At 38.9% G+C, this 18,992-nt stretch overlaps 1 protein-coding gene across 2 annotated transcripts in view; it reads right to left on the reverse strand.

Moving 5' to 3' along the window:
• Window positions 1-18,992, reverse strand: part of IL1RAP (interleukin 1 receptor accessory protein) — a 144,415-nt gene that overhangs the window by 109,862 nt on the left and 15,561 nt on the right. The gene's annotated exons all lie outside the window — the stretch shown is intronic.

Raw genomic sequence — 18,992 nt, forward strand, 5'->3', positions numbered from 1 at the left:
AATCTCACTCTGCAATAACCCGGCAGGGTCAGCAACATTGGCATTCTGCAGCCGAAATTAATGTTTCATTATTTTAGTCCCTTTGGTGTTTCTTTGGATTCAGGAAAATAATATCAGATGCAGCATCTCTGTTGACACAAGGTTTTTAAAGATCACCAAATCATAAAAAAAAAAAAAAACCCTCACATAAATCCTGGTAGGTAGACAAGATAAATTTGACACATGGTCCTAATACACCTACTAAATTCAAGGTTCTTGATACATATTTATATTTTCTTCTCAGATTAACTTGGAGCCTCTAAAGACCACATATTGATCCATATTGTCCAGCTTGGGCTTTTACAAAGTGATTTCAAGAAATTACATTTTTGGTATTGTGCCCACATTTTAGAGAAACATGAGGTTGTTAACATTAGGTGAAATATTAAGTTTAAAAGTTATCTTTTTTCTACATGACTTCTCTGGGCCTGTAGAATGCACACTGTGAAACCAAATTACTTAGGAATCATTAACAGTGCTCCTCAAACTCGATTGACTTTAGGATCCTTGTTTAAAATATCTCTATGAGCAGGAGGATTCTGGGCACAGTTTATAAATGCTGACTGAAGTTCTTTCAGAAAAACAGGGGTTTCATCTGTATAAGGCATCCCAGTAATAGAACAAGCTTTGAGAAATTCCTGCTAATTCTCCCAGGAGGTATGTTAGAGAAAACTCTTAGTAAGGTAAGGGTCATGAATTCTTAACTGGAAAAAAAAAGTGGGAAATTCAAATCAATTTTCTAATTTGGGAAGCCATCCCTGTGGCAAGCAAGAATGCAAAAACAGAAGCATAGTGACTAGCTAAAGTGAGACATAGGACATGCTAGTGGATTTAAGGACAATAATGCTATGCTCGGCTGGTATCGCTCATTGGAGTTGATTATGATTTCATTTCTTCCGAATTTTTGATGCTGTTGCCAAGTCAGAACATAAGATACCACAGAGAAAGTGTCAGAAAACAGAGGGGGGCTCTTATTTCTCCAATTATAAAAGGAGTGAGCATACATGAAGAGACCGGAAATATAACCTTTTCAACTCTGCAACCTTAAAATATGCTAGAAACATTAAAAGTGCTATTATTTTTAATTGGGCTGCCCTACTCTGAACAAGAGAAAGACGAGAAAATGTGTAATCATTAGGCTGACCTAAAAAACAGTGGCTTTTTGCATGTAAATATTCTTTCTATCCACCAATGCTTAAAAAAAAAAAAAAAGTCTAAAGAAGAGATGTTTACCACATCACAAACAAGAAGGATATAAAAGCCTTAGGTAAGTTCTGGGTGCTATGAGAACACCTATAAAGGCTGACTAATGACAAGGACCAAATCAGTTTTCCCACATAACACATCTTAATTCTATTTCCCTGATGTCCTTCATATGACATTCTGGCTCCTCTAGGTTCTGGCAGCAAAATGCTTTTCCACATCACTCTTCATACAACCCAGACTCCGGCCACAGGTACACACACGGACGGGGATATAAATCAACCCTGCTCCTCCCTTCCCTTTTAATCATCCATTCTGCCTGGAATGCCCTGCCTTCCCTCCTTCACATGTACAAACGCTGCTCATCCTTCAAGATCTATTTCAAAAAACCTTTCCTTCATGAAAACCCCCTGCTTCCTTTAGCTAGACGTAATTTATTTCTTCTCCTTACAACTTTCCCATCTGGTTGCAGTAATGCAATCCTTTGCCCTGTACTATAGTTAAGTGCATATGTCTTCTCTCTTGAGAACAGGGTCTACCTCTGATGAATGTCTGTCTCATAGGGCCTCACAGGAAACCCAGCACATGAAAGGGCTCCGTCCTGAGGACTGAATGATTGCTATCATCCGAACACAGTGATTTTACAAGCTGTTTCTCAGTCCAGGAAAATACTAAAACTCTTTTATTTGTCTTCCACACCTCTGGCCTCTCAGCAGTCATTTCTTTCTCCAGGTCCTCTTTACAGGGGTGTTTCCTTACTAAAGTCCAGAGATAGTTCACATGAATACCCTGAGACTATCTTCTGTCTCATCAGTGTAAGACCTGGTTATGCCTTATAAGACACACACTTGCATTTATTCTGTGCATAATTTACACTGAGAAAGACCCAGAGTGAGCTCCTGCCCACGTGAACATATAGGGAACTCCTGGGACTAACCCTGGAATACTGCTTAATTTGGATTTACACTGCCTGGTTCAACGATACTACAGCTCATTATTTTTTGCCCAGGGTGAAACCCCTTGAGTGTGCTGGTGCTGGGCAAGAAGAAAATTCCCTTCTTCCTAACTGTATGTGTTCCAGAGGATGAGTGTGTTTCTACCTGCCATTTCTAACACCTCAAAAGCTTTGAGGCCGTATCTAGACTTAGAAAGGATAAGCCGATGGAAGGATGTAACAAGCTTTCCTTGATCCTTTTGTATCACTCCCCAAATCTTGTACTCTGGAATTCTTAAAGCCTGAAGCATGATTTCTGTCAGGAGACGGGGATGTGACTCTTCCCAACTAGGGTTCCTGAACTTTCCCCAATCAACAGAAATTGACTAGAGGCCAGACAACAAATTCAGACATGGCTTCACTGGGGCCCCAGCTGCAGCATGAGAAAGTGAGAACAAACAACAGGCTCCCTTGCTTGCTTGCTCCACAAGAAGGGTAAGCTTGTTCCTTATATGGGGTGAGGGTAAAGATGTGTCCAGGGGTCAGACCGAGGGAGTGCTGAGGTGTTGTGCGCACCCCTGGGGCAGTGTTGTGTGGGACATATGCACTACTCTGCTATTGCTCCAGGCACCTCAGAAGCTGCTATTGGGGTTTTTGGTCTCTTTGTAGCTTTCAGGTCCAAATTTGCCCCAACTGTGCATGAAAACAGTTAGTCTCATTCAGTTTCTTGGTATTTTGTTGCTTGAGTAGATGTGTGCCCAAGTGCAAGCATTGCAGTACTGCAGCCAAAGGTCCGAGGTCCCAGGCTTGTCTCATGATCAGGAACCAGAGGAAAGGAGAGTCGAGCAGCAATAAGCCAAGACTTCCCCGGTGGCTCATACAGTAAAGCGTCTGTCTACACTGCAGGAAATGCAGGTTCAATCCCTGGATGGGGAAGATCCTCTGGAGAAGGAAATGCAACCCACTCCAGTACTCTTGTCTGGAAAACCCCACGGACTGAGGAGCCTGGTAGGCTACAGTCCATGGGGTTGCAAAGAGTCAGACATGACTGACTGACTTCACTTCATTTCACTTCAAAGCCAAGCCAAGAGTACATGTGAAGAGAAGGTAAACCTATAAAATTTAACTTTTTAATTTTTTTTAATTGCTAGATATTTGCTTTACAATATTGTGTTGGTCTCTGCCACACATCAACATGGTGGGGTGGGAGATGGGAAGGAGTTTCAAGAGGGAGGAAATTGAACTTTGAGAACATTGTAACCTTTCATTCATTCAACAAATATCTTCCAAATCCTCATATATGCTCGGTACCTTACTCCATTGAAACAATCCATGCTTTGACAGTATAGACAACATTTCTTTCCATTCTTATTTTATTTGATATTTGCAACCCTTATTCAGAAAGGAATATAATTTTTCTGTTTTACAGATGAAGAAATTAGGTGCAAAAAAGTGAAGTGTATTACTCAAGATCTCACAGCAACCAAATAGCAGAGTTTGGTTTTAAATAGGGACCTCAGATTGCAGCAGAGTATCTCTCCTGGTTCTTTTACATCATCCCCCCACCCAATGCGCATGGCAGGCTACAAATAAAAGAGACAAAGGAAGTAGTCAATATTTAGTTTGCTATATTTCACAAAATAATCCAAAATATCAACTTAGAAATGATAAAGATTCACTGGAGCAAAGGTTGTGAAAAATGCCAATCTACATTAGCAAAATCCTTGAGTTATAAGCAAAAAATATTTTCATTGGGAAAGTGATTTTTATTACTTTGAAAGTAATGGAGTGGCACAAATGAGATGTTTCTGGGAACTGCACAGACTTAGATTATTTGTAATTAGTGTAGCATCATTTGTATAGATGAGGGCCCCACATTCAAAGGTTTTAAAGTTGTTTTTCCTAGTCAGTTTCCCAAGGAAATACCTTTGTGTTTCAAATCCAGGCCAAACAGAACTCCACTTATCGCCCAGGGGCAGGATATTGAAATTTCACGGGCAGTTTTTAATAGGTAGGTAAAAATGCTAATAATGGTGGTTGCCCGGGGCCAGAAGAGGAGGGAATAGGGAGTCAATGTTTAAAGGGTTCGATTTATGTTGAGGAAGATGAAATAGTTCTGGAGATGGATAGTGGTGATGGCTACACAACAGTGTAAATCGACTTAACATTTTGCTTTCAAAATGTACTCTTTCAAAATGATTAAAATGGTAAATTTTAAATTTTATGTGTATTTTACCATAATAGAAAAAGATTTAAAAGTCAAAAATGCTAATGAATTTTCAAATCAGATTCCCTTGTGAAAGATATAATTTGTTACACAAGGTTAAAGACAAACTTCAGCTCTCTAGTTGATCACAAACTCAGAAAAAAAAATGACTTTAATTCTAAACTGAATTAACTAAACATACTAACACATGTCCAAATTAAAGATAAGAGGCTTTATTCTCCTTGTTGAGAATTTTTTTTTTTTTTTAAGTGGTGGTCTCTTTATTTTTTTTTTTTTTTTTTTTTTTTTTTTTTTTTTTTTTTAAACTTTACATAATTGTATTAATTTTAATTTTATATTGGGGTAGTATTTCCAGATTAACAATGTTGTGTTAGTTTTTCAGATTATTAATTTTAATTTTATATTGGGGTATATTTGATTAACAATGTTGTGTTAGTTTCAGATATACAGCAAAGCAATTCAGTTAATACATATAGCTATTCTTTTCCAAATTCTTTCCCCATTTAGGTTACTACAGAGTATTGAGCAGCCCTGTGCTATACAGTTGATCCTTGTTGATTATCTATTTTAAATATAGTAATGTATATATGCCAATCTCAAACTCCCAATTTATCCCTTCCTCTCCACCTTTCCCCTTTGGTAACAATAAGACTGTTTTCTAAGTCTGTGACTCTGTTTCTATTTTATTTATTTATTTATTTATTTTTTAAACTTTACATAATTGTATTAGTTTTGCCAAATATCAAAATGAATCCGCCACAGGTATACATGTGTTCCCCATCCTGAACCCTCCTCCCTCCTCCCTCCCCATACCATCCCTCTGGGTCGTCCCAGTGCACTAGCCCCAAGCATCCAGTATCGTGCATCGAACCTGGACTGGCAACTTGTTTCATACATGATATTTTACATGTTTCAATGCCATTCTCCCAAAGCTTCCCACCCTCTCCCTCTCCCAAAGAGTCCATAAGACTGTTCTATACATCAGTGTCTCTTTTGCTGTCTCGTACACAGGGTTATTGTTACCATCTTTCTAAATTCCATATATATGCGTTAGTATACTGTATTGGTGTTTTTCTTTCTGGCTTACTTCACTCTGTATAATAGGCTCCAGTTTCATCCACCTCATTAGAACTGGTTCAAATGTATTCTTTTTAATGGCTGAGTAATACTCCATTGTGTATATGTACCACAGCTTTCTTATCCATTCATCTGCTGATGGACATCTAGGTTGCTTCCATGTCCTGGCTATTATAAACAGTGCTGCGATGAACATTGGGGTACACGTGTCTCTTTCCCTTCTGGTTTCCTCAGTGTGTATGCCCAGCAGTGGGATTGCTGGATCATAAGGCAGTTCTATTTCCAGTTTTTTAAGGAATCTCCACACTGTTCTCCATAGTGGCTGTACTAGTTTGCATTCCCACCAACACTGTAAGAGGTTTCCCTTTTCTCCACACCCTCTCCAGCATTTATTATTTGTAGACTTTTGGATTGCAGCCATTCTGACTGGCGTGAAATGGTACCTCACAGTGGTTTTGATTTGCATTTCTCTGATAATGAGTGATGTTGAGCATCTTTTCATGTGTTTGTTAGCCATCTGTTTCTATTTTATAAATGAGTTCATTTGTATCATTATTTTTTAGATTCTATGTATAAGTGATATATGATATTTGTCTTTGTCTGGCTTACTTAACTTGGTATGATAATCTCCAGACCCATCCATGTTGTTGCAAATGGCATTATTTCATTCCTTTTAATGCATGAGCAATATTCCATTGTGTATATGTAGCATTTCTCTTTTTATCCATTCCTCTGCTAATTGACATTCAGGTTGTTTCCATGCCTTACCTATGGTAAACAGTGCTGCAATGAACATTAAGATGTATGTGTACTTTGAACCATGATTTTCTCAGAATATATGCTCAGGAATGGGACTGCTGAATCATATGGTAGCTCTATTTTTTAGTCTTTTAAGGAACCTCCATACTGTTCTCCATAGTGGCTGTACCAGTTTACATTCCAAAAGAGTGTAGAAGCGTTCCCTTTTCTCCACACCCTCTCTAGCATTTACTGTTTGTAGACTTTGATGATGGCCATTCTGACTGGTATGAGGTGATACCTCATTGTAGGTTTCATTTGTCGTTCTCTAATAATTAGTGATGTTGAGAATCTTTTCATGTGTTCTTGGTCATCTTTATGTTTTCTTTGGAGAAATGTCTATTTAGGTCTTCTGCCCATTTTTTTATTGGATTATTATTATTATTATTATTATTTTATTGTACTACATAAGCTGTTTGTGGAGCTTCCCTGATGGCTCAGACTGTAAAGAATCTGCCTGCAATGCAGGAGACATGGGTTCCATCCCCAAGTCTGATCCCTGAGTCTGATCCCTGGGTCAGGAAGATCCCTGGCAAAGGGAATGGCCGCTCACTCCAATATTCTTGCTTGGAGAATTCCATGGACAGAGGAGCCTGATGGGCTAAAGTCCATGGGGTGGCAAAGAGTCAGACACAACTGAGCGACTAACACTATGGAAAGCTGTTTGTAGATTTGGAGATTTATCCCTTGACAGCTGCACTAGGGTTGCAAAACCACTCCTTGTCAGACCCAGCAATCCCACTTCTGCGTATTGATCCAAACAAATTGAAATCAGCTCACTCTCATACTCACTGCAACAGGATTCACAATAGCCACAATGTGGAAAAAAACTAAATGTCCATCTACAGATGAATGGATAAAGAAAACTGTTGTATAAATACAAACAATGGAATCCTATTCAGCCTTAAAAAAGAAGACAATTCTGCAATAGATGATAACTTGGATGAACTTTGAGGACATTATACTAAATGAAATAACCCAGTCATAGAAAGACAAATACTGTATGAGTCCACTTATGTGAGTTATCTAAAATAGTTAAATTCATAACCAAAGAGTGGAATGGTAGTAGCCATGGCCTTGGGGGATGGGGAAATGAGAGTCCATAATCAATGGGCATACCCTTTCAGTTAAGAGAGAGATGTATCAGTCAGTTCTAGAGACCAGCTGTATATTATTGACCTATAGTCAACAGTAATGTGTTGCAGACTTTAATTTTTGTCAAGGGTGTAGATCTTATGTTAAGTCTTCTTACCACAATAAATAATAATTTAAAAATTAAAGATATGAGAATGTTTTCCTTTGAATAAAGCCAATTAACTAACAGTCAGTCCCATTACCAAGTAATGTCAGGATGAACTATGTGTAACAAATGATACTATGAAGTCCTCTTACTTGAGAACAAGGTATTGTTTATCCTGAAAACATACACACAATAGGCCACTTGATTATATAAGTGTTTGAGATTTTTCTGTTTTTGTAGTCTCTTAGTGGACAGCATGAGATTCATCTATTTTTAATGCTTATTCAGTTATAAGAGTGTTTTCTTTCCTTCTTACCTTTGTGGAGAGGATTTCTGAGTTGAGAGGCTTTGTTTTTAATTATATCCTCCCAACATCTCCAAAACCAATAGCATAATTTTCACTAAGATAAGGAAGAAACCCTAAAACACAGACATAAAAGATAGAGAATAATTTTTATTATTACAAACTGGCAGGAAAACCTGAAGAAAGGGCCAGTTGGACTTCTGGAAGAAAAGGCAAGCAGATTTTAAAATAACAAAAGAATATTCATATCTATGGGCTTCCCTGGTGGCTCAGGGAAGCCTGCAATGCCAGAGATTTGGGTTTGATCCCTGGGTCAGGATGATCCCCTGGAGAAGGGAATGACAACCCACTCCAGTATTCTTGCCTGGAGAAGATCACAGATTAACACACACACACATTCATATCTGTGAAAACAAATAAAAGATTAATTGTACATCCAAGACAGGTAGGAATGTCCTTGTAGACCAGCTCATGAAAAGGGTTCTGGAATGATTTCCAAAATAAGAATTCTGTGACTTTTGAGGCTTTCAACTTCATAACAGATATACAGACACTGGTCCAGCAAAGACAAAAAAACTGTTAAGACAAAAGTTAAGAAAGGGAAAAAGAGACCTTAGGAAGGAGGGAAGAAGGAAGGGAGAGTTGGAAGGAGACAGTGAGATAGAAAGAAAAGAGAGAAAGAGGGAGAATGAGAAAATGAATGTGAATAAGAATAATCATAATTCATAGAAATTAGTCCCTCGTTGGTCTAAAAAACTTTATGCCATTTCCACATATCCATCACCTTCTGGATTTCTCTAAATAAAAGTTCTATGACAATTTTGTTAAACATTTGCTAATATCTATCTTATTGTACATTGTATCATGGTTATTCTTAAACACTTCTCACTTCTATTTATCATGAGCACTTTAAAGACTTGAAGGAAAAGTAAATTTTGTTTTCTCTTTTATAATTCATTTTTCACTAATTACAATGCCATATAGAGAGTACAGACCTAGGAAACATCCCCAAAATAAATTAATGACTATAAGTCAAAAGAAGTGTTCAAACAACTTCATCGTAATAATATAAAAAAAAAATGAATTTAACAGGGATGACATACTCAAGATTATTTTTTAATAACAGGAGAAAAAAATGCAAATTTTCACTGGGTTTGTTCTCACATGAGTCAATAAAATGTACTATTTAGTAATTTATTTTATTTTTACTTTATCTTATTTAATTCATAGTAATATTATTTATATTTATATTATTTGGACTTATTTTATTATACTATTTTATTTAATCTTGTTATTACATAATTAATATTTTATTTGGTTTACTTTTTACATTTTTATAATTTTATTAATGACATTTTTGTGAAGGACCAGAGACTTCATCAGAGGTATACAATTCAGAAGTTTTCACTATGGGAATAATGAGTGGAATGAATGAATCCATCATGGCTAGAAGAGAAGACAGAAGTGACAGACAAGAAGAAAAATAATAACTCTAGGCAAAGTGCAAAGGATGGCGACGGTGGGAGAAAAATCTGGAGAATCTATAACAGGAGGTGGAAAAAGCCCTTTTGAAATTATGAAGCTTCTCCTTCTCTAAATTTTCATAAAGCAAGTATAATCAATTGACACATTATTTTCCTGAGACCAGATACACCAAAATCTGATTCTGAACCTTACTCTAGCTTGTGATCAGGCTTCCAATTCTTGACACAAATACACAATTGTGTCAGTTGTACAGATACAACTCTATTAATAAAATACAGATACAAAGTGTTTCTCTGTGCCTTAATAGCAATTCCTTGAACAGTAAATTCCCATGAGCTTCTGAAAGCTCCAATACCCCATGTCACTGTGGCAGTTCTGAAAGAAGTGAAAGGAGGAAACAGGTTTGATAATGGGGTAAGCCCCTTTGGACCAAGGGTTGTAAAACCCAACCATAGCAATGACAAGAATGAGACAGTTTGAAAGATATCTCACTGACAAGAATCATGAAAATACCCTGCATTCACATACATATTTCCCTCACATATCCTCCTCCTTGAAATCACAGGCTTTCATTCAACAATCCACACTGAAGGGGCACTCCTGCATGCAAAGCCATCCCTCGTGCCCTGCAGATGAAAGAGGAGGAAGACACAGTCCCTGATCCCAAGACTCAGTCTATCAGAATCCACGACTTGAAAGCAATCCAGTGAAAAGCAAAGCTAGATATACGTTCGGAGACACTATTTCTCAAATAGTAATGTGTATAAAGATGATCTGCAGATCTTGGTAAAATAGAGACTCTGAATCAGCAAGTTTAGGGTAGGTAGAACCCCAAATTCTATCTTTCTAATTCACCCCCAGAGGTTGCTGATGCTGCTGCCCCCTGGACCACATATAAATTAAGAAGCAACAGCCTAAGGCATAAAATGTAATTGTAAATAAAGAACTAAGTAAACCTGAAGTTAGATGTGATTCCTTCTAGCTCATAGGTTTAGAGAAGTTTCATATAGAAGACCCTGCACTGAAACAGGTGGAGAGGCAGAGGAAACAGATGTGTCTTTGTAAGTGGTGGGGACCAGAGAGATCGCACAGTGGAGAGTCGGGGAGTGGAGCGGAAGGGACAGAAGGAAAGAGGAGAAGGAACTGTAAAAGGAGAAAATAAGTTGGTCAAAGTGCATGAGTTATTTAGAAGAATATAAGATATCTATAAGACTAGAGGGTAATCTGAAGTGCATGAATTATTTAGAAGAATACAAGATATCTATAAGACTAGAGGGTAATCTGAAGGGGAGCAGAAAGTGCATGAGTTATTTAGAAGAATATAAGATATCTATAAGACTAGAGGGTAATCTGAAGGGGAGCAGAAAGTGCATGAGTTATTTAGAAGAATACAAGATATCTATAAGATTAGAGGGTAATCTGAAGGGGAGAAGACAAGGAATTATGAGAAGTGGGCCATTTATGACAAGCCAGGGAAAAATTATGGAGTTCTTATAGGGATTTGACTCCCTTTTGGTTGTTTTTTCTTGTTTAGTCACTAGGTCGTATCTGACTCTTTTGAGACCCCGTGGATGGTAGCCTGCCAGGCTCCTCTGTCCATAGCATTTTCTAGGCAAGAATACTAGAGCAGGTTGCCATTTCCTTCTCCAGGGGATCCTCCTGACCCAGGGATTGAAACCCAGGTCTCCTGCATTGTAGGCAGATTCTTTACCACTGAGTCACCAGGGAAGCCCATTTTTTGGGTAGGGTGCATACATTTAATCACCAATAAGGCAAAGTCTACCTGTTAAAATAAAGCATGCAGAATGAACATTCTAGAAGTTAGGTCTGGTCCAATGTTATTCATATTCCATATTTTTATATTTATAACTAAGTACCTAAATCATTATTGTTTTTTAATGTAACTGCCTTCTGCAAATCATAGCCCATCAGCAGCTGAATACCCTTTTGTCAAATGAGTTTGTGTAGAACCAAAACTAAATGTGATCTGCCCCAAGCTTCTTACGGGACAGGCATTCAGAACTAGAAAATGAAGCAGTGGTTCAGTGGAATCACAAATAATTTGTACTTATGTTTTAAAAACTGACAATTTCCAGAAATATTTCTTAATATAATGTGCTGGAAAAAGAAACTAAATGGGGCTAGAAGAATGTGTAGGGTTTGCATAGATGCTACATGGAAAGACATAGCACAGAGTCAATGCATGGTCACTCAGGTCAAGGGAATCCACAGGATGCCTAGGATATTCAAGCAAGTTGCCTAACCCTAATGGGCAAATTCCTTGCCTCCTCTGCCAACATTATTACTAATAAAAAAAGAAGATAAAGGTACCTAAGGTAAGGGTGTCTAATAAATCCTCTATCAGTATTTGTTTCTGTGTCTGTCCAAATCAGTAAAATCTGTGAATATGGCATTATGGCTCTGTAGCCTGAACATCCTGGAACACATAAATATCACCCATACATATATAAATGGATCTGTGCTTTTGCTCAGTCACTCAGTTGCGTCCGACTCTCTGAAACCACATGGGCTGTAACCCACCAGGCTCCTCTGTCCATGGGATATCCCAGGTAAGAATATTGGAGTGGGTTGCCATTTCCTTCTCCAGGGGAGCTTCCCAACCCAGGGATTTCTTTATAGTCCAATTCTCACATCCATACATGACTACTGGAAAAACCATAGCCTTGACTAGATGGACCTTTGTTGGCAAAATAATGTCTCTGCTTTTTAATATTCTGTCTAGTTGGTCAAAACTTTCATTATAACCTTTTAAAAAATTATATTGGATAGGAAGAAAAACATTTTATCCCCTTCTCTTTTCTTTTCAGCCTTAATTAAACCCACTGCCAACATATTCATTTGTAACTCCTAGATTCAGATTTTTCCATTTTTTTATACATAACTTTTTTCTTTTTTTACAGAAATAAAATCTTGTGGGTCCACAAATTGCTTTTTTATTTAACAATATATCATTCCCATTTTCCACACCAGTTTATAGAATTATACTTTATTCCTTTTAATAGCTAGATACAATTCTATTAACCAGTTATATACCATGGGTTATTTAACCATTTTCCTATTGATGACATTTTGATTATTTTAAAACAATTTGCTCTTCTCATACCATACTTGGGCTTATGGTGATTTTAGTATTAATTAAAAAAAAAAAAAAAAAAGTCCATAAGGTCCCTAGCATCTACTCAGAAAACCACAGTAAAAATCTGAAGTGATTCCAGTGGCTAAGCAACATAATCTCTAAAAGGGGAGGAAAGGAAAACACACAGGATCAAAGGCATATAGTTATGCCTCAACAGTTGGTAACTCAGTTACTACACAGTGTCAGCCACCAGGTAAACATTCCAGAGCCAGTAATGGTATGCTAGACAGCAACCAGAAACAGTTCTGCATCAACCAAAAAAAAAAATCAGTCAACTTTACTTATAGTACATTCCTCTTATCTTCACTCTAACAACTTGGTTATCTGAGACTTTAGGCCAAAGCACAGAAGAGTAGCAAATTTGGATGGAAGGCAAATCTTTTTCTAAGTAGGCATGTTAATGGCAGTGGGAAACTTGCAGTATTAAAAACAAAGGAGGAATTCCCTGGCCGTCCAGTGGTTAGGACTCCGACCTTTCACTGCTGAGGGAGTGCATGTTCAGTCCCTGGCTAGAGAACTGTAATCCTGCAAGCCAGAAGGTGCAGCCAAAATAAATACAGTTTTTCTTCAAAATGTTACCATTAAATTATCAAAGGATTGCAAAAAAAATGCAAACAAGAGAACAAAAAGCAAAAAGAAATATAAAAAACAGTGTTATGGAAGTCTGAGGCCGCATAGTGTTAGAGCCTTAAATATTTCAGTAGGTGCTGGGGACATCATTATGCATGGTAAAAAATAACTGATGCTCAAATGATGGCTTTGACATATTAATTAGAAGTGTAATTTCTCAGGATACTCACTATAAGACAGCTAGCTGTGTCGTATGGAATACACTTTAGAAAAACATACTATTAATATTAAAAGTTATAAGATCATTGATCCTAGAAGACCTGTGGAAGACCTTGGGACAACCACCTAATGTGATAGGCAGAAAAACAAAAATACAAAGCTAACATGACTGATCCAAGGTCAGCTTGTTGTTAAATAATCAGATCTATAATCCAGAATATGTGTGTGTTCAGTTGCTAAGTTGTGTCCAACTCTTTGCCACCCCATGGACTGCAGCAAGGCAGACTTCCCTGTCCTTCACTATCTCCCAGAGTTTGCTCAAACCCACTCCAGTATTCTTGTCTGGAGAATCCCCATGGACAGAGGAGCCTGGTAGGCTACTGTCCAGGGGGTCACAAAGAGTTGGATACGACTGAGTGACTAAGCACACTCTCACACATGTCCACTGAGTCAGTGATGCTATCTAACCATCTCATCCTCTGCCACTTCCTTCTCCATTTGCCTTCAATCTTTCCCGGCATCAGAGTCTTTTCCAAAGAGTCGCTCTTCGCATCAGGTGACCAAAGTAATCCAGGATAGATTGAATCTTATCCCATGTTTGTGGCTATCTCATGATTAAAAAATTGGTAATTAGGACTTGAAAACTTAACTTTTCATAATGTTCCACATCCTAGAAAAAATTGAGTTTTTTAAGAGAGCTGAGGTTCTACCTTACGAAACACTATAATCAGAACTGTCAAGGTGAATGGCCCTCATAAGGAACCGAAGATGAGTTATAAGGTGTAGTTTTCCAAGGAAAAGAGACCTTCTAAACCTAAGAGAAAGAAAGGTGTTATATGTCGGCCAGAAAAGAGTTGCATAAAAGGGAACTTATGTACAAGATGTTTATCATGGGAGAAATAAGTCACACACATAAATCAAATCTCCTTGTCAACATGTTCTTCCAGTCACCAAACTATTGTTTGGAAGAAATCAACTTTGAGAATCTGGCCTGATTCTTTTTCTAAAGACTCATCATTGCTAAATAAACTGAATAGGCAATGCATTTGAAAGGGAATTGCCCAAGAAGGCAGTAGTTCAGGTCTCCCTGTAACTCTGGATAAGGGCCTTGGGGTTAATTACGTGTAAAACGAATGACTTAAATGATGATTTCTAAGTTTTCCTGTAGCTATGATTCATATTTCTAGTCAGGTCTTAGCAAAGGGGAAATCCGAATATCCTGTATTATCCAATACCTATACAGATGAAGTTTCATGTATTTGCAGTAAATGCTTGTTGCAACAAAGAGTTCCTCTATTTCAAATAGAGGACAGATTTTCCTAAGCCTTATCTTATTCTTAATTGTTGTTTTTTTTTTTTAATTAACCCCCTCCTTATCTATCTTCTTATCAAGGTGACCTCTAGAAAGTTAGAAAGGGCCTTGGAAGTCAAATAATTTTATTTGGGATACTATTCAGGACACAGAAGCCCAAAAAGGAGAGCTGACCTTCCTGAGGTCAATAGTTCACTTGTGAAATGTGAAAAGATGGCTTTTGATTCACAGTTCAAGCTTTTCTCTGTTGCAGCCATGCTGCCTTCCAACTCTGAAAAATTACTAAGAAACATAACCATCCCATAAAATAATATCCCATTTATATCCTAGCAGAGTGTCATTTCTAGTCAAGCAATGGTCAAAGGACGACAGCTACTTGGGCCCAGGAGCCATGAGCCTGCTGCCAGGGGAGCTGAAGTTGTGTTCTTGTCCCACAACTTGATAAAGATGTATGGTGTATGCATGAGTCTTGGCCAAGCTACCCCCAGGCAGTGTTGGACCAGATCCCAAGATACTCTTGCAGCTATGACGTTTTCAATATGTTTATTTCCTAAGGACAGTGGGGTTGGCCTGACCAGACAGCTGTGAGTTCCTGAAGCCTACCTTTAAAGGATATGACTTCATAGTTTGAGATACCCAATTATAATAGATTTCAGCAAAGCATACTTGAAAACAGTGTTATTCTCTAAGCTGTGTCCGACTCTTTGTGACCCAATGGACTGTAGCTCGCCAGGCTCCTCTGTCCATGGAATTCTCCAGGCAAGAATACTGGAGTGGGTAGCCATGCCCTTCTCCAGGGGATCCTCCTGACCTAGGGACTGAACCTGGGTTTCCTGCATTGCAGCTGTATTCTTTACCATCTAAGCCACCAGGGAAGCTCAAAGCATACTTAGCTATATAGCATTTCTTTGAGGAAAAAAAAAAGCTGAACAGGGTTGGACATTGGTAAACCCTTTTTAAGTCCTGAGCGGAAAAGATCATCTCATTTAATTGAAAAGCACTGTCCATTCTTACACGCAGTATCCGTCTGAATGACCCACTGCCAGTTTTGGTAAGTCTCTTCCTATTCATTCAAATTCAATCTGTTAATCAACTCCTGGACACTTTCTATCATTCTAACACTCCTTTTTTCAAGAACAGAGGTACTATCTCAATTCTGATATTAAATCAATTATCAATTCTGAACAGCACAACTTTCAGATTAGTAGTAAGCCAATTAAAAAAATGTAAATAAAAGAAAATGGGGGTGGGGGCAGGAGCCTTGCACTCCTGTCATCCTGGGCTGCAAGCGGCTCTCCTTTGAAATGGCAAGAAGAAAAGGCTCTCAAAGACACTTTCTCACATGCTGCCAACTGCAGAGGGATTCTTTTGCAGGGGAAGCTTGTCTGATCTGATTCAGACTTGTTTCAAGGTGTGTCTCAGTTCTTCCAAGAGGTCTGCCCTAAGCAAGACCGCGTTCATTAGCAATTGAAAAACAACAATCCAGAGCTGGCAGCCAGGGGGAGATTTTTCTATACGGAAGTGCACCTCCCACGTGTTCTGGTCACAGACACGACCGGGCTGGTAAGAGGGCCCCACGGATCCGTGCCAGGCACAGACACAAGCTTCCATTCTGACACGAAGTGCTGCCAAGCGGGAGGAAACCACATCCTTCCTCATCCTGAGTCCCCTTCTTAAATCGAGTAGTTGTTCAGACGGGGGAAGCACAGTGGGGAGGGAGGAGGCGATATCACTAGATGGTGTTCATTATAATAAGGACAAACCTTTATTCCCAAGATAAAGTTTCTAAGTGAATTCAAGACAGAATCTCAAAGCCGGAAAGGCCCTCAAAAGTCATTTCAATTCAAACTTCTTTTTCCGATATTTAATTCTCCCAGTAATATCCTTGCCAAGTGGATATGGGGGTAGGGGGTGGTGGTTAAATATCTCTAGGGATGGTGAAATCATGACCAGTTCACTTTTCATGTGACCTGAATGGTACGCGCATCTCGTTATGTCAGGCAAGACTCTGATCCCCTGGAATTTCTGCCTACCTGTCCTGGTTGAGGTCTCTGGAGCCATAAGAGGAACGTGACTCTCTCTTCGATAGAAACCTTTGGACGTTTAACCCAGTAGTTCCAGTATCTGAAAGCATCATTTTCAAGTCTCCACAGAGCTCCCAAAGTTGGGAGACTTGGGCTTTTGGAAAGTTCTTATTCCTCTACTCATCTTTCCAAACCTCAAAGTGAGAAAAGCATACTGAGGAAATGAAAATGCCATTAGAACCGGAAGAAGTGGCATCAACTCATTAAGGCACCTTCTATGCTACCTGGACTTGAAAAGAGATTGAAAAGGGAGAATGGAAAGCAATAAGAAGCCAGAAATAACCAGTGAACTAGCTCACCCAAGCCGGATATCTAGGAAATTGTCAGACTGATCAGTGCAGCAATTAACATCATTTACAAGATGCTCATGTGTACGTAAGCAATGTGATGAGGTCCCAGAATAGAGGGGACACTGCATCACAGTGGGACAAAGCATCTGGCTTCAGCATGGGCTTTGGAATCCCAGAGACCAGGCCTCCAATCCCCAATGGCTGTATAAGATTCTTAGCCAGGCTGAGTCTCCTTATCTGTGGGCGGGGTCAGTGAGACATCTCATGGCATTACAGGTATGAGGATCATGTGAGATAATTTCATAAGGCACCCAACACATAGTAAGCATTCCAATTCCTTAGCTATAATTATTTTTTCTCATTACTAGGAGTCTAGCTTTCAATTCTCCTAAATGTTCCCCTACATACTGTAGCAAATTCAGGAAGCAGAAAACGCACCTGTTGGGTAGAAAGAAATGAGGGCAATGATCACGTGGGAGAACCAAAGCAGGAGAAGCCGTATATTAGAGCAGAAAGTACACTGGACTAGAACTTGGAAGGCCAGGTACAGACAGGTTTGACCAACTCTAAACCAGGGATATCCTTTTCCAGCCTATTTGCAAAGCCAGAGGTTTAGTCTCTCTGACTCTACAATTCAGTTTTCTCAGAGAATTCCTGCAAGTATTCCTTGAAGCTTGATTTCTGTACACTTCCTCCTGCTCCCTTGTGCTATGCATTAATAACAGCAACAACCTTAAATGACCTGAAGTATAGGACCTGAAGTTGTCATCCTAACTTGCTATACCATAGGGACCCCTCGAGGAGAACAAACCACTGCAGAGGTGCACTGAATGGAGCCTATAGCTTTTGTACGCACTTGTTGTTCACTGTTGAAATCTCAGTCATACAGTACTGAGTTAAGTGTGTGTTTTAAATGTCAAGATAAGTGACTGAGTTCTGCTGTGTTTTGACAAGTAAAAAGCCAGAAGATATGATTGTTAAACATGCAGGAATATGTGCTTGGAACCACTGTTAGGGAAGATTTATGGAATGGCCTAATTCAGATTGTGTACATCTCCTCAGGATGCTAAGGTACCTGCTCAGGTAAAGGAGGCTTTCCTCTTTGCCCTATGTTTGGTGTTCTGTGCTTTGAGGGGAAGACAGTAAAAATCCTGCAGGAGGGTGAGGTGTCAGACAGCTGGAACTGTAACACCTGGGTTACAAGGAGCCTGCTCTCCAGACAGAAACAGCCCTTGAAGGCAGTGAAGTGCAAAAACTATGGACAGATTTAGAATAGAGACACAGTCAAACCAGAGATGTGTCCCAAGAAGATTAGCAGGCAGTGGTGCACAGAGTGAAATGAAAGGATGAGCGGCAGAAAGGTGTCCATTGAATCTGTGGAACTGCAGTGAGTGTGCTTGAATCATCAAGGGCTAAGAGGTCACTCGATGGTCATCACCACCTCTGAGCTTCAGTTTTCTCACTTATACTAATTCAGACCAAATTGACCTTGCAGAGTTGTTGTCAAATCAAATGAGATAATGGACATGTAAGTGATTTGCAAATTGTTAGGCACTGGACCGACATATGGGAACACTCCTATTACCACTCAGTAAAACCGAAAAGCATTATTTTACTAAGTGGAAATAAATAAATTATAGCATCTTCCTCTCAAAATGATACTGATGCCGTTGCATAAGCCAATTTCATTTCCAACTACATACACACGTTCTCTTGCTCTTCACACACCACAGCAGAAGCATTAGGGAGTTTTAAAGGACAGTTATCTTGTATGCCACAAGGACATTATAGTTGACAATATTAGCCATATATCAAACCAGCTTGGCTTGCAATGTACACAAAGACTTTTTATTCTCAGGATGGTCCTGAACAACTCTTAGGATGACTCTGAGTCACCTCCTTCGGTGAGAACAGAAGAGAGCTCTGGAAATGTAAATTTTCTTGCCTGGATTATTATAATAGAATGATCATTCATTGCCCACCTATTCCCTTTCTAAGGCCCAATGCTTTGACACTAATTGCCAGACCAATCTAAAACACAGGTCTGATTTTT

The sequence above is a fragment of the Bos mutus genome, chromosome 1 (assembly GCF_027580195.1).
Source record: "Bos mutus isolate GX-2022 chromosome 1, NWIPB_WYAK_1.1, whole genome shotgun sequence".
In the NCBI taxonomy this organism is placed as follows: Eukaryota; Metazoa; Chordata; class Mammalia; order Artiodactyla; family Bovidae; genus Bos; species Bos mutus.